At 37.8% G+C, this 15,805-nt stretch overlaps 1 protein-coding gene across 1 annotated transcript in view; it reads right to left on the bottom strand.

The window, feature by feature from the left end:
- The window catches only part of MMP16 (matrix metallopeptidase 16), a 299,337-nt gene that overhangs the window by 204,097 nt on the left and 79,435 nt on the right, over positions 1-15,805 (bottom strand). The window lies entirely within an intron of this gene.

Here is a 15,805-nt window from a genome sequence, read left to right as displayed (position 1 = left end):
ATAAACACATTTGCCTGCATGAAAGCGGATTTAATTACTGGTATATAACATCTGAAATAAACATTTATTAATGTAAGTATTTGCCCACTGCAGAAATTATTCATGTGTCTGAACAATACTTGACAAGGAAGAAGGTAAGAATTCTGGGGACACATCATGTCAGCAGAGAAATGTACTTCACTATGTAGGAAAATAATTTTCCTGGAGTTATGGAGTTATCATGACCTGGGAGAAACATGCCAAGGGAAAAATCCATCTTCTCTTGCTGTATTTATATGCTCATAAAACTACCGATGATGCCTAATTCTCGTATTCTGAGCAGTTAATTTTTTTCACTGAAAATACGATTTTAAAAGAACTATATCAAAAATATATTTCCTAATTATATTTTCTAATAGAAAAAGTAAATCCAAGTCCCTGAGGAACTGATGAATTTAAGATTCTTATCCAGGTTAATGATCACAACATCAGGCCTAAACAGGGTTTTCACTTTGCACCTACACAACACTGCTTTTCAATGGCATTTCAAAGAGTCACATATCTCCTTCAAAACATCAAAATCTATTAAACAACACAACTAGAAAAAATTCTTTGCATTTAACATGTAGGAAAAATTGTGAACTATGCAAGATGTATCAAAAAATATCAATCTGTAGGTATAATGCAACTTACTTTTCAGGAGAATACACGTTTATAAACAACTAACAATAGTCATAGTTATGCTTAATTTTGGTGAATATTGTATCTCAAAGAAATAATGTTCAGAAGGAACTGATTACTAAGTGATATTTTAGTCAAAATGGAAATGAAGATAGCAAGGGCAATATTATTTACCCAATTATAGGTAAGTATCTCAAATATGGTATTTGTGAATACCTGTTTTTGATGTAGCCTTAATCTTAAGAACTGAAGAAGCAATCTAAATTTTACTAGAACAACTGAAAATATGCAAACCTTTCAATTTGAAAGAAGCAACAGAGAACACATGAGATTTATGTACATAATGGAGCAACATATGCAATTTTTAAGTGTTCATGTAGAAAATAAAAAATAAACCTATGGTGCAGTGGGCATTTGATGCAGCGGCTAAGATGCTTCTTGGGATGCCTGTATCCCAAATTCAAGTGCCCGAGTTCACGTCGCAGCTCCACTTCCAATTCCAGCTACCTGTTAACATGTAGCTTCTGTATATCAGTTCTTGCCATCCGTGTGGAAGACCAGAAGTGAGTTCCAGGTTCCTACTTCGGCCTCACCTAACCCCAACTATTGTAGGCATTTAGGAAATGAACCAGAGGGTAGAATCAATCAATCAATCAATCAATCTCTCTCAGGTTTTCAAATAAAATGAAAATAAACAAATATGATTTACTTAAAAGAAAGATATGGAACCAACTCATATAAAGATCTTGAAGTGAGATAATAAAACAGGTTTTGTTCGTTTTCCCCCATCTTTAATGATGAAAGGAAGAGTTCATAGCTGTAGGTAAGAGCATTTAAGCGCACAAAATCTATATTCATCATTTTGTTTCTTTTTTATCCTAGCATTTGCATCTTTCACTCTGTAGCAAAAGTTGTAGACAAACTTTCTAGATCAGCTGTCAAGGGGTTAGGCCTTATCAACATTATTCTTCCAAGATACTTTCAGACAAGCATGACAGTGGAGGGGGAGATATTTTAAGCCAAATGATACTTTGCAGTAAGGTTAAGTATGTTTTCGTTGTGCAATACAAAGTACTGTGGTCCAACAGAATGGTCAGAAGACTTGAAACCAAGCTTTCATAAACTGTAGAGAGGCCAGTACCACAGACATGCACTGTTATTGAGTTGTCTATGTAATTTCCATCTAGGCATAGTGAGCCTTCCATGTGAATGCCACATGAATGCTGAAACTGATGGTTTGAGTTCATTCTAAAGTCAAACAGTATCCTGAGATTTTAAAATGTAGAACTCTATCCTTGGACAATGTGAATCTCAATAATAACAGCATACTGTGGTCACAATTTAAATACTATGACTGGAAAATGCTGGCCCTTAGCCTGCTTGGTTAGTTAACAGATAGAAGATAATCCTCACAGCTCTGTGTCAATGAAAGAAAAAGACAAAGAAAAGTCAGCATATATGAAGGGGCCTCAGAAAGCTGGATCGGAAATGGAGCAGCTGAGACTAGGACCGGCGCCCATTAGGGATGCTGGCACTGCAAGCAGTAGCTTTACCTGCTACACCACAGCGCCAGCCCCTGATAATGTATATTTTCCATGAACTTTTTGAAGCCCCTCAGAACCTGTTTTGCATGATTTGGCAAGGCAGTCAGTGCATTCTGCTCATATTGCCCCCACGTGAGTGAACCTTAAGACGGCTGAATGCTGAGACTCATCAGCGCTGGTACACAAGGAAAAGGTCAACGCCTGGTTCTCCCCTCACTGCCTCCAATACTTCACTTGGCAATTATAGGCGACAGCAGCCCTGACCATTTCTGTGACTAAAATTATTTAACATTTCACATATGTCCTTCTAAGTTTATTTCTAGTCAGCATGATTTCACGAAGAAAATTCTGCAGCAGGCACTGGAGGAAGATGCAATGAGGGAGTAGATGCTTAAAAAGCTATATTTAAGGCAAGAATACTCAAATTTATTATGGAATTGCATTTAAATACTAGCTTTCTGCTGATGTAGGCAAGTTTTTTTTTCAACGTTAATAGTTGGAAGAAGGCCCAAATCCTTCAGTTCAGCTCAGCGTTGTTTAGAAAGCAGGGCTCTTTTGAGCTGCATGTTAATAGAATATGTGATGCCATTGTTTCATTTGGGCAACTGCTCAAAATAGATGAATAATGAACTGCTTTCTAGGTAACAGTCCTTGGGCTGCCTGTTCAAGATAATGCAATGCTTAGATTGCTAGAATTTCACTCTTGCAGCAATTCTTTTGAGTCAAAGCATTAACCAACAGGGAAGTGGGAAGGCAAAAGACAGCTACAACTTAATATTTTAAAAGGTAAATTAGTTACTAGAATAGATTTTATTAAAGGGAAAACATAAGTTTTTTTTTTTCAGTTTACCCATTGACAAGTCTTAGTAAAAAATCTTAACAATAAGGCTGATATCTCCTTTGCTCAGAGCTACACACGATTTCTGCTGCAGTCACAAATGATACTTTGTATTCTATCAAATCACAAGCATACTGGGCAAACACCTCAGCAGACACATTTTTTTTTTCTGTGCAGTAATCTGCCTTATCTAGTTCAAGTACTTTCATAATTGGGAAACATAAAAATGTCAGATCCCAGTATTATTTGGTGAATTTACAAAAATACATTGTATGACTTGCAGGTATTAAATGTGATTGAAAAGCTTTAATGGACCAGGATTTAAAAAGCTCCATAAATATCTTAGGGAGAGGTTTTGAAATTTATCTGAAGATGAAAAATATAAGGTCAAGGGGCAAAAATAGGTTCAATTTCCCTTGTGACATACCATGCATTTATTTTTAATATGCATTTCAGTGTCTGTAACAATGATTTTGGAAGCTATCACACATGAGGCATTTTTTAAGTACCAAGCATCCATGTAAGTACTTATATTCACTAATTGATTTGGCCTAACTACACAAAATATGAGTAAAACAAGATAGAGAGAAGTAGAGTAACTTGCCTAAAGTCACACACCTGGCAAATAGCAAACTTAGAGTTTGAACATAAGCAGCAAGGCTCAGAATTTTGGCTTTTAATCCTTCTATAATACTGCTCTTCACCTTGTGGCTTTCACACACATAAACAATATGATATCACAAAGATTCTGAACACATGTGTGTAATTACTCAGTTATTGTTCATCCTAGTCTCAGTAGGTATTACTCAGACAACTCCCTAATACATACAGATATATCCTCCTTGGGCTGAGAATAAACCTCAAGGCAAATGTATATCCTTAGCTCCAGTGAAACACCTTTCATTTTCTTCTTTGTGTACCAATGTACGAAAACCGGAGCACAGAGGGTACAGGGTCCATTAAGGCCCAGACTGGTGCTATTTGTCTCCTGCGCTAAGGTTTTAATGCAAAATCTTTCTCTTATTTACTGTATATTTTATGTGACTTCTTCTCTCAGACTTGAAGATTTTTTTTTTCTCTTTCCAACTATGCTTAACAGGTCTGACACTCAATACAGAGGTATTAGCACTGAAATTCTCCAGGTTAAATGATGATCTAACCTATGTTTCCATATCACAGTTTTAACACACAAGGTCCTTCTTACTTGGGCACGAATACTACATAAGCTATTCATCTCGATGAAGATTCTAAGGATTCTGAATGTCATATGTAAACGGTCTTGGGAGTTCATAAAATATAAGACACTCGAGTTCGGCAGTTATATGAATGCACTCTCTGACAGGCATAAAAATCAACAGTGTTGTAGTATTTTGACAGCTGAGCTAGTTCTCCAAGAAAGTCCCCTGTGTAAGGGCAAAGAGAAACGCTGTAGCGCGGGAACGGCTTCAAAGGAAGAAAACAAAGCTGAAATAGCATCCGATTTCCCTGAACAGGGTGAATACACAGGGACCGCCTCGGTATGAGACGGAAAAGGAGCCGCACGAGCCTGAGATGACCAAAACGATCAGAGCAAGGATTCAGGCAGACTGGTGTTTCTGGCACACGACAGCCCCAGGTGCCTGCAAATTCCAGGCGTTCAGTAACAGCGGTGTCTGATGGCATCTAGCAGTCACAGGGGAATGGACAGTCAATGGAGTGTGACAATATCAAGGTGTGACTTTGTAGGCAAACGATGGGCATTCCTGAAGCCCATGGAAAGCAGGTAACAAACAAAACATACAATTCAAATAAATGTAATAAATCTATCTCTATGAGACCATTCACGGTACTTTATGAAAGACTTCATAAAAATGTATGATTTCAAGTTCACTTTCTCTGCTGAGAGAAATATGAGAGAAAAAGAAATGTTCTGTTAACACATCTATTTCTTTATAAGACAGAGGCGAGAAAATAACTCAGGCCGTTACAGGGTAAAAGAAGAAAATGCAGGCTGGGTTAAAGTTCTCAAATTCAATCTTAGTGGGAGATTGCTAAAATAAAGGTAAAGAAAGGCCAAAAAGATGAGGCCGCTCCATTTAAAGTCACACTAAAAGAATGAGGACGAGAATACTGGCAGTGGAAAAGCTACTCAGATACACAGATACAACACACGAGCCAGCTGCTATGATCATGTTTTCATTCTCTCCATAGGCTCACAGGTTGAGAATTAATTACCAGTGTGATATGTTCCATGGGCTCTGAGAGGGTTACTAAGTCATAAGGGTGGAATTCCCATTAACGATACTATTGCCCTTCTAGAAAAGATCCAAGATATCCCTTATTCCTTCTACCACGTCAGAACATAAAGATACTGAATATACAACAGGAAGAGGGCCATCCCTTGCCTCTGGTTCTGCCAGGCTTTAATTTTGGACCTCAAATCCTCCAGTACTTTATGAATTGAATTGCTTTTATTAATGAACCAGCTAGTTTACGATATTTTGCTATAGCCCAACACCTCTGGAAAAGAAGCAGATTGTCCTGTAAAGCTAATGACTTTGTGAAAAACTGAAAATATACCTGGAAGACCATGCCACATTGATAAAAAAAAAAATGGCAGTCATTATATGGAGAAAAATATATGAAAAAGTTCCTACTACATGGGAAAATCCTTTTATAAAACTGGCACATTGTAAAAATTTGATATGTTCAACATGCTCTAAAGATCACAACTTTTTATAGGTTGCATTTAACTGGAGAAGAGTTTTTAGGGTAAAACAAAGTTGGTAAACAAAACAAAACAAAACAAAAAAACCATTGGCCGGCGCCGCGGCTCACTAGGCTAATCCTCCGCCTAGCGGCGCCGGCACACCGGGTTCTAGTCCCGGTCGGGGCACCGATCCTGTCCCGGTTGCCCCTCTTCCAGGCCAGCTCTCTGCTGTGGCCAGGGAGTGCAGTGGAGGATGGCCCAAGCCCTTGGGGCCTGCACCACATGGGAGACCAGGATAAACACCTGGCTCCTGCCATCGGATCAATGCGGTGCGCCGGCCGCGGCGGCCATTGGAGGGTGAACCAACGGCAAAAGGAAGACCTTTCTCTCTGTCTCTCTCTCACTGTCCACTCTGCCTGTAAAAAAAAAAAAAAAAAAAAAAAAACCACATTACATTGGATTTTAATGAACTATTCTAAGGTAGCTAGAGAGACAAAATTTAACCCACCTTTTCTGTGCAAAAATAAAAGCTCACAACAATCGTCACCTAGATTTATATGTCTTGAGGAGGTTAATTATCAAACTTATGAATAATCAGTTTATTTTTATTTATTTTAATTTTTAATTTTTTTTTTTTATACGTAGAGTGGACAGTGAGAGAGACAGAGAGAAAGGTCTTCCTTTACTGTTGGTTCACCCTCCAATGGCCACTGTGGCCGGCGTACCGCGCTGATCCAAAGCCAGGAGCTTCTCCTGGTCTCCCATGGGGTGTAGGGCCCAAGCACTTGGGCCATCCTCCACTGCATTCCTGGGCCACAGCAGAGAGCTGGACTGGAAGAGGAGCGACTGGGACTAGAACCCAACCTACACCCATATAGGATGCCGGCGCCTCAGGCAGAGAATTAACCAAGTGAGCCACGGCACCAGCCCTGAATCATCAGTTTGCTAAATATTAATCTTGAGTAACACTTTAAATGATAGTAACAATGGTTAAACTTTACTTAAAAGGTGACTTACTTTGAGATACTTAAACCTTCTTTATAATAATTAATCTAATATGTTCAGGTTTGTATAACTCAAGGAAATATGAAAAATTCATGAAGCATGGATCACTACATTACTATTCATAACTATTTCTGTTCTACTAACCCTTAACTCTGACAATATATATGATGTAAAGGATTTCTATATCATTTCTGTATCAGATTACATTTTAAAAAAATCTTTTGGATAGGCACTGGTACAAAGCAATCTATTCTCATACTGATTAAAATAGTGTTTATGACTTTCCAAAAATGTTAAAGAATTGGAAGGTAAGCTGGCCATTTTCACTAAGAGTATTTTTTTTAATTTAATGGTACTTTTCATTTTCCTCATGGACATTATCTTCTCAGAAGGTATTATTATAAAAAAAAATCACATTTCATAACATGAGTAAGTTTTCCTGTGAAGCCAAACATCACAGGAAACACTAAGACAGCATTGCAATATCTATTTTAATCAAGTGAAATGTGAAGTGTTCCTGCATTATTTCAGTGAAATGGACCAGTGGATTTAAAAAGTGAGGAACTTATAAAGATGCATATTTTTGATTTGGTGAATATAACTATATTTTCATGTCCTAATTTAATATTATTTATACAGATGACTTCTCAAAATATAAAGTATTTTTCTTTCTTAACCATTCATAGTGTCTATAAAATTGAATTCATCAACTAATTTAGTTATTTCAAAATCAGTTACTTGCACCAAGAAGCATCCAATACAGCACATTTAAAGAACAGGTTATATGATTTTCTCTGTGTGATATGTGGAAGGAAGAGAAAAATGTCCAGTCTGGGCACTTTTAAGATTGACTGTGAAGCAATGTCATATTAACTATTAAGTTCAAAGAAATGAAAATAGTCTATCATCTATGCAAAAAGACAATTCACATAGAAATCTCCTGAATGATAAATACACCCTCTCCAGCTTTACTTCAATATATAATGGAATAGAAAATAGAACGCTAATGACATAGGGACCCAAAATAGTATATTAAATAATTAGTGATGTGTTCCAAATTTTAAAGACATAAACAAACACATGCTCATGTGGTCACAAATGAGTTGATGAATTTAAGTGTGTCATTGTTTGAGGAAAAGATCCTACCAAGAGACATGAAACTTTTCAATGAGAATGCCTACTCTTAACCAGTGATACTTAATGTCCACTTAAATTTAACTATCTAGACATAGTTCAAAATAAGAATATACCAAACACTGTTTCCCAGAAGTCAAAACTGGATTTAAAAAAAAATTAGCTTTCCATTTCATTCATCAAATTAACTCTTACTGTGAGTGTATTTACTCTGTATCATGTGATTTTAATAGAATGAAAATCCTCTTTAAAAAAAAAAACTGCTACAGAATAAGAGTTAGAGGAAACAGTTCTTCTGAAGGCCACAGGAAATAATCATAACCAACTAATGAAAAACAAAAATCTCAAACAAACAGCTCAAAAACTGCAAAGGCATAGTGGGGGTCATTCAGGACACAATAAATTATATCCACTATGATTATCTTACATCTTCATAAAATGTTTAAATATATACAATTGGCAATGTTTAATAGGAAATGTTTTAACAGCCTTTTAAAAAAGATCCCCCTAAATTATGTTAGAATAACTCAAATAAATTCTTTTCAAAAATGGTGTTAGGATAATTGGTTATCTACATACAGAAGAATGAAACTAGATGTCTACCTCTCACCATGTGCAAAAATCAAATCAAAGTGGATTAAAATCCTTAATGTTAGGATTAAACTTTGAAACTAATTGAATAAAATATAGAGAAACCTATATGGCACTGGAATAGGCAAGGAGTTTCTGGATCACAACACAGAGCAAAAATAGATAAATGAGAGATTTCATCAAACTAAAGGGTTTCTGCATAGCAAACATAACAGTTAATGGCATGAAGAAACAACCTACAGAATTGAAGAAAATACTTTCAAGTTACTCATCTGAGAAGGTGCTAAAATACAGAATAGGGACTGGTGCTGTGGCATGGTGGGTAAAGCCTCTGCCTGGGGTGCCAGCATCCCATACAGGCACGGGTTCTAGTTCCAATTGCTCCTCTTCTGATCCAACTCTCTGCTGAGGCCTGGGAAAGCAGTGGAAGATGGCCTAAGTCCTTGGGCCCCTGCCCCTGTGTGGGAGACCCAGAGGAAACTCCTGGCACCTAGCTTCAGATTGGATCAGCTCCAACTGTTGTGGCCATTTGGGGAATGGGCTAGCAGATGCAAGACTTTTCTCTCTGTCTCTTCCTCTCTGTCTGTAACTCTGGTTCTCAAATAAATAAATAAAATCTTTTTTTAAAAACTTTTATTTAATGAATATAAATTTCCAAAGTACAGCTTATGGATTACAAAGGCTCCCTCCCCCCAATAACTTCCCTCCCACCCACAACCTTCCCCTTTCCCGCTCCCTCTCCCCTTCCACTCACATCGAGATTCATTTTCAATTCTCTTTATATACAGAAGATCAGTTTAGAATATATTAAGTAATGATTTCAACAGTTTGCACCCACATAGAAACACAAAGTGAAAAATACTGTTGGAGTACTAGTTATAGCATTAAATCACAATGTACAGCACATTAAGGACAGAGATCCTACATGAGGAGTGAGTGCACAGTGACTCCTGTTGTTGACTTAACAAATTGACACTCTTGTTTATGGCATCACTAATCACCTTGGGCTCTTATCACGAGTTGCCATGGCTATGGAAGCCTTTTGAGTTCACCAACTATGATCATATTTAGACAAGGTCATAGTCAAAGTGGAAGTTCTCTCCTCCCTTCAGAGAAAGCTACCTCCTTCTTTGATGACCTGTTCTTTCCACTGGGATCTCTTTTTACGGAGATCTTTCATTTAGGTTTGTTGTTGTTGTTGTTTGTTTGTTTTTTGTTTTGTTTTTTTTTGTTTTGTTTTTTTTTGCCAGAGTGTCTTGGCTTTCCATGCCTGAAATACTCTCATGGGCTTTTCAGCCAGATCCGCATGCCTTAAGGGCTGATTCTGGGGCCAGAGTGCTGTTTATGGCATCTGCCATTCTATGAGTCTGCTGTGTCTCCCACTTCCCATGTTGGATCATTCTCTCCCTTTTTTATTATATCCGTTAGTAAAATAATTAAAATTGTTAAAAAAATACAGATTATTTAAGGAACTCAAACAACTCAATAAAAAAAATCCACTTAAAAATGGACATAACTAAGCAGATCTCTCAACAGATGACATATAGTGGCTGATGAGCACATGAACAAACATCCCTAATCATCATGGCAATACAAATCAAATTGAAAAGAGATATCACCTCACTCCAGTTAGACTGGTTATTTCAAGAAGACAAAAATAACAAGTTTTGGTGAGGATATGGAGAGAAAGTAATCCTTATATATTGCTGGTGTGAATGTAAATTATTATACTCATTGTACAAATCATTGCCAAAAACCTAGAAACTGAACTCCCATACAATCCAACAATCCCACTCCTGAATATATATATGCAAAAGAAATAAAATCTGCTTAAGACATCCACATTCACGTTACTGTAGCATTATGAACAATAGGAAGGAAATGGAAACATCTAAATGTCCATCACCTGATGAATGGATAAATAAAATGTGGTGCATACAAACAGAGGAATCCTGCTCAGTAATAAAAGGATGAAATATTGTCATTTGTAACAACACAGATGGATCTGATGGTCATTTGGTTTGATGATATATGCAAAGCACAGAAAGTCTAGTATCACATGATGTCACTCATCCATGAAGCACAAAAATGTGGATCTCATAGAAGTTGAGAGTATAATGGTGGTTACCAGAGGCTGGGGAGGTGCAAGGGATGAGAAAGATTGATCAATGGGTATAGGTTACAGCTAGACAGAAATAAATTCTGGGGTACCACCTCACAGTAAGGCATCTACAAATAATCTTAATATGCTTTATATTTCTCTAAAAAATTCTTAGAAGATAGAATTTTAGATGTTTTCAACATAAATAAACATTAAATATTTGAGGTATAAATATGCTTACTCTGATTGGACAATAGTCCATGTGTACATTAACAAATCATATAATATCCTATAAACATATACAATTTAAAAATATAACATTAATTAAATCAATTGTATAATTAATTTTTATTCATTAAATCAAGTCTCATTCTTGGTATATTTATTCTCTATCATGTGATTCTAAGTAGAATTAATATCCTTTTAATTAAACTCTCACAAGACAGAAAAATGATTCAAAGCAAGCTAATCTTCTGAAGGCCATGAGAAATAATTATAACCAACCAATGAAGAATGAAAATACTAAACAGCATCAAGATATGCAAAGGCATAATGGTATCATTCATTTAACATACCGAATCACAACATGTTTAAAATATATACAGAAGGCAGTATTTTAAAATGTAGGAATAAATTAACAACTTTTTTTTTTTTAAGAGAGAGAGACAGAGAGAAAGGTCTTCCTTCCATTGGTTCACCCTCCAAATGGCCGCTATGGCTGGCAAGCTGTGGACGACGGGCTGCGCCAATCAGAAGCCAGGAGCCAGGTGCTTCCTCCTGGTCTCCCATGCGGGTGCAGGGCCCAAGCACTTGGGCCATCCTCCACTGCACTCCCGGGCCACAGCAGAGAGCTGGACTGGAAGAGGAGCAACCGGGACAGAACCAGTGCTCCAACTGGGACTAGAACCCAGAGTACTGGTGCCACAGGTGGAGGATTAGCTCAGTGAGCCATGGCGCCAGCCAGTTAAGAACTTTTTAAAAGATTTCCAACAAAATCATGTTGGAATAACTCAAGCATGTATTCTCCACAGCAATATTTTCCATTGTCATTCACTTTGATCTTGTCATTTGGAGAATTTTATGTGGGTGCAAACTGTTGAAATCTTTATACTAAATTGATCTTCTGTATATAAAGAGAATTGAAAATGAATCTTGATGTGAATGGAAGGGGAGAGAGAGCGGGAGAGGGGAGGGTTGCGGGTGGGAGGGAAGTTATGAGAGGGGGAAGCCATTGTAATCCATAAGCTGTACACTGGAAATTTATATTCATTAAATAAAAGTTAAAAAAAAAGATTTCCAACAAAATCATGTTGGAATAACTCAAGCATGTATTCTCCACAGCAATATTTTCCATTGTCATTCACTTTGATCTTGTCATTTGGAGAATTTTGTAACTCTTGAAATGACACAAATAGTTAGTCAGAATAGAAGTTTTCAGAAACATGAGACAAGGCACCCAGGTGCTATAAGGAAGTGACAGCCTTCATGGAAGCATTTGCTGTATACAAGCCTGCTCTTGCATGGTAGTAGCTGTTCCAATGCACTGTCCATCTTTTTCTTAGGGAAAGCTAACAATCTAGAGAATTCACAGAGGAAGAGGTTACTAGACTGGAAAATTAACACCTGTATTTCTAACAAGAATATTTTCATGCCAATCTAGGATAGAGACAAAGCAGAGCAGGACTGATCACAAAGGTGATAAATAACTGACACAACTCCAGGAGGAGCAGTCAAGAGAAAAGATTGGTCCCAGGGCATGGACAGAGGGCAGGCTACATAGACTTCAGCTTTTCCTATTCCCCACATAGCTTAGTGCTGACCTTTTAAATCACCCCATCACTCCCACCTCCAATAAGGAAATCACAGAATTCAAAGGCTGTATGGAGTGCCTGCCTGTTCTAGGCATCTCTTCTACTTTCTCCCACAGTAATGATTAGGCCTCTGAAGCTCTCAACCATGGAAGTACATGGACTTCATCAAAGCGATTCTGAAAAAGTAGTGATGTTTAGCCCCACTCCAGACTAAGTGGGCCAAAGGTACACTGGAGAGATGTTAATGCAAAGTTTTGTTTTGTTTTGTTTTGTTTTGTTTTGTTTTGTTTTTTTACACTTCCCTGGATTGCAACATTACCCATGTTAAAGCACCCTCCACAACACACACACCTGAGAAACTGGGAGGCAAAACTGAGGCTTCATTAGTGGATAATCTATGGAGACTCTACTCACCTCCAAAAAACCTCAATAAAAGAAAAACAATGTCCTAAATTATCTATACCATGTGATACAAAATTAGTGAATAAAGGAGAGCATGTATTTTAAAAAAGCATATGAAATATCACCAGAGAGTTAAGGAATTTAGAACTCTGAGCAAGCACAAGAAGAAGATATAACAAACTACTGGAGATGTGGATAAGCAAAATATAATAAAAATCATAAACTCCTTTTTTACATTTGTTTATTTGAAAGTCAGAGTTACAGAGAGAGTGAGAGGGAGAGAAAGAGAGAGAGCTTCCACTCACTGGTTCACTCCCAATGGCTGCAATGGCCAGTGCCAGGTCAAGCTGAAACCAGGAGCCACAAGCTTCTTGCAGGCCTCCCATGTGGGTGCAGGGTCCCAAGCACTTGAGCTATTTTCCACTGCTTTTCCCAGGCCATTAACAGGGAAATGGATCAGAAGTGGAGCAGGTGGGACATGAACTAGCACCCATACCCGATGCCAGCACTTCAACGGCAGCTGTACCCACTATGAGTTGTAACTCATCTATTAGACTGACGAACAGAATTACTTAGGGTAAAGAACGAATTAGCAAGTCCAGTTTTGGTTTGGAATGATTCAAGAGGGTATCAGGAAAGAATAAACATATGGAGATGTAAAGAATTTTTTCAAATTGTAGAAGGAGACAGAAGTGGCAAGTGCTAAGTTCCCCATCAAAGCAAACATTCCCACAGGCACTCTTCTCTTCATTGGAGAGCTTCTATTCTGAGAGTCCTGTAATAGGTTTTAATGGCTTCCATTTCCTCTAGCACTTCTATTCCACATCTCTGAGGTCAGCAGTCTCATGTTCATGTATCATCACTATATTTCCAGAAGTACTTGCTTAGTGTGGACACAGGGAAAAACAGCTGTTTTTTTAGGAGAATTTTGTTGTAGGGCTCTTATATTTTTACTGTGTTTCTCATTCATAACACAGTTTATATTACTATGACTAATATTCAAGAGTTAAAGGAATGCTGTAATCAAATTTAATCTATAACTGCATGTTATGAATTTAAGAATAATGCTTATTTCTCATAAAAATCCTATTTAAAAAAGCCTATGACCAACACAACTCTTCAAATTAGCTGACTGGAGAGGATCAAGATTCCACAATTCACCAGACAGGCAATAAAAGACAACAAGTTAGAAAAGCAGATAAGACCAAACCATAAGTAAGAGCACAGAGGTTTAAAATGTTATTTGAATGCCTGGTGGTGGGAGGATGGAAAGAATGGCATTTGATAAGGACACATGGAGATTTAAGGAAAAACTCAAAATGTGAAGCCAGAGAGGCAAGAATGAACGTAATAGATTCAGATTTTTTTAAAAGCATTTCGGGGGTCTGCTGAGTACCTGCCTAGGACTTTAGCTGCCTTTGTCTCAGGCTTCTATTTCCATCAAAAGTCTCATGAATGGGTGAACAGAAGCAGAGTAATGGTACAAGGTAAGAGGAGTGGAGACCTTACCCCAGCCATAAGAGGTACCTGAGTTGGATTTGAAGGAAAGCAGCCAGGACTTGAACTGGCACTCATATGGGATCCCGGCAGCGGGTAAACCCACTGCACCACAATGGCAGCCCATGATGTCTCTGATTTGTAAAGAGAATCCCTACCTTTCTGACTCCGAGGGTACCTTGCTCACTTCTCCATCACTGTGCCTGCAGGATCCTTTTACTTGGAGTCACCAGTTAGAGAATCCAAGTTTTTTTGACTGAAATTGGAGAAAGTCTTTCTTTTTAGCTAGACAAGTCATTCTAGAGGGAGTTTTTCCCTCTCTTTCTCTCTCTAGCAAAACCTCCTCCAGACGGTGGTTTTCAGAGGCATGAAAACACCCTAAGAGTGTAGAACATACAGGACAGAGTGCCAGGGTAGACAGTGAATGAGAAAGGAGAGCAAGAGGGCTGGGATAAAGGTGAAACTGCCCAACTAGGCATGTCTCTGATATCCTTGGCAAGGAGGACCTGGGTAGGAAATTAACATTTTATCTTTTAAGTCTTTTGTCTGCTTTCCAACAAATATTTTGTATGATGCCCCCGGAAATCTTTACTTCCTTTATTTTAGCGCTACTTGGGAACATTAAAAGTAGAGATCTATAAATGAACATTCATTTTGGAGTCATCTTTGCTTCCTTTTTATCAGTGGCTTCTATTGTTTCCCCACCATTCAAACTATGTTCTAGCCAAATGGAATGTCTATCCTACTTTTAAGCTGTACCACATTAATACCTTAATTCCAGTCTCATTGACCGAAATGCTCCTTTCTGCCTCACACTTTTCTATGATGCAAGTTCCAGAAAACATTAAGACTTAACAGCTCACTAACAGAAACTCTAAAAACTCCTTATAAAGCTATATCATAGAACCTATCTTACAATTTTTTAAACACTAACTAGATTGCGCATAGGTATTTTGTCGTAGATTCAATTCCAGCTACTTGATATTCTAAGTATTTCTTCTATTAAAGCGCAAATAAGAAGAAAATTAAGTTCCAGGAGCAAGAATTGTCACACAGTGGGTTAAGCTGCCCCTTGCGACATCTGCATCATGTATCGGAGTACAGATCTGAGGCCTGGCTACTCTTTCTGCTAATGCACCTGGGAGGCTACCCATGATAGTGCACATACGTGAATCACACACACACAAGCGAGACCTGAACGGAGTTCCTGACTCCTGGCTTTGGTCTGGCTGAGCACTGGCTTTTGTGGGCATTTGGACAGTGAATCAAAGAATGGGATCTCTTTCCATCTCTCTCTCTCTCTCTCTCTCTCCCTCTCCCTCTCCCTCTCCCTCTCCCTCTTAATCTCTGTTACTTCATCTTTCAAGTAAATATATAAGTTTAAAAGGAAAAAGAAAACTAAGTTTCAAAATTTTCATATCCTTAAATAAAGGTCATACACATTGAAATATGAAAATATCATTAACTTCATTTTGGAGCCACTTAATAAAAGATAAGCAATTTTATTCTCCCTTGGGATCAACTTATTTGTCT

This window comes from Lepus europaeus, chromosome 4 (genome assembly GCF_033115175.1).
Source record: "Lepus europaeus isolate LE1 chromosome 4, mLepTim1.pri, whole genome shotgun sequence".
Taxonomy (NCBI): Eukaryota; Metazoa; Chordata; class Mammalia; order Lagomorpha; family Leporidae; genus Lepus; species Lepus europaeus.
This window is presented reverse-complemented; position numbering and strand designations above follow the sequence as displayed.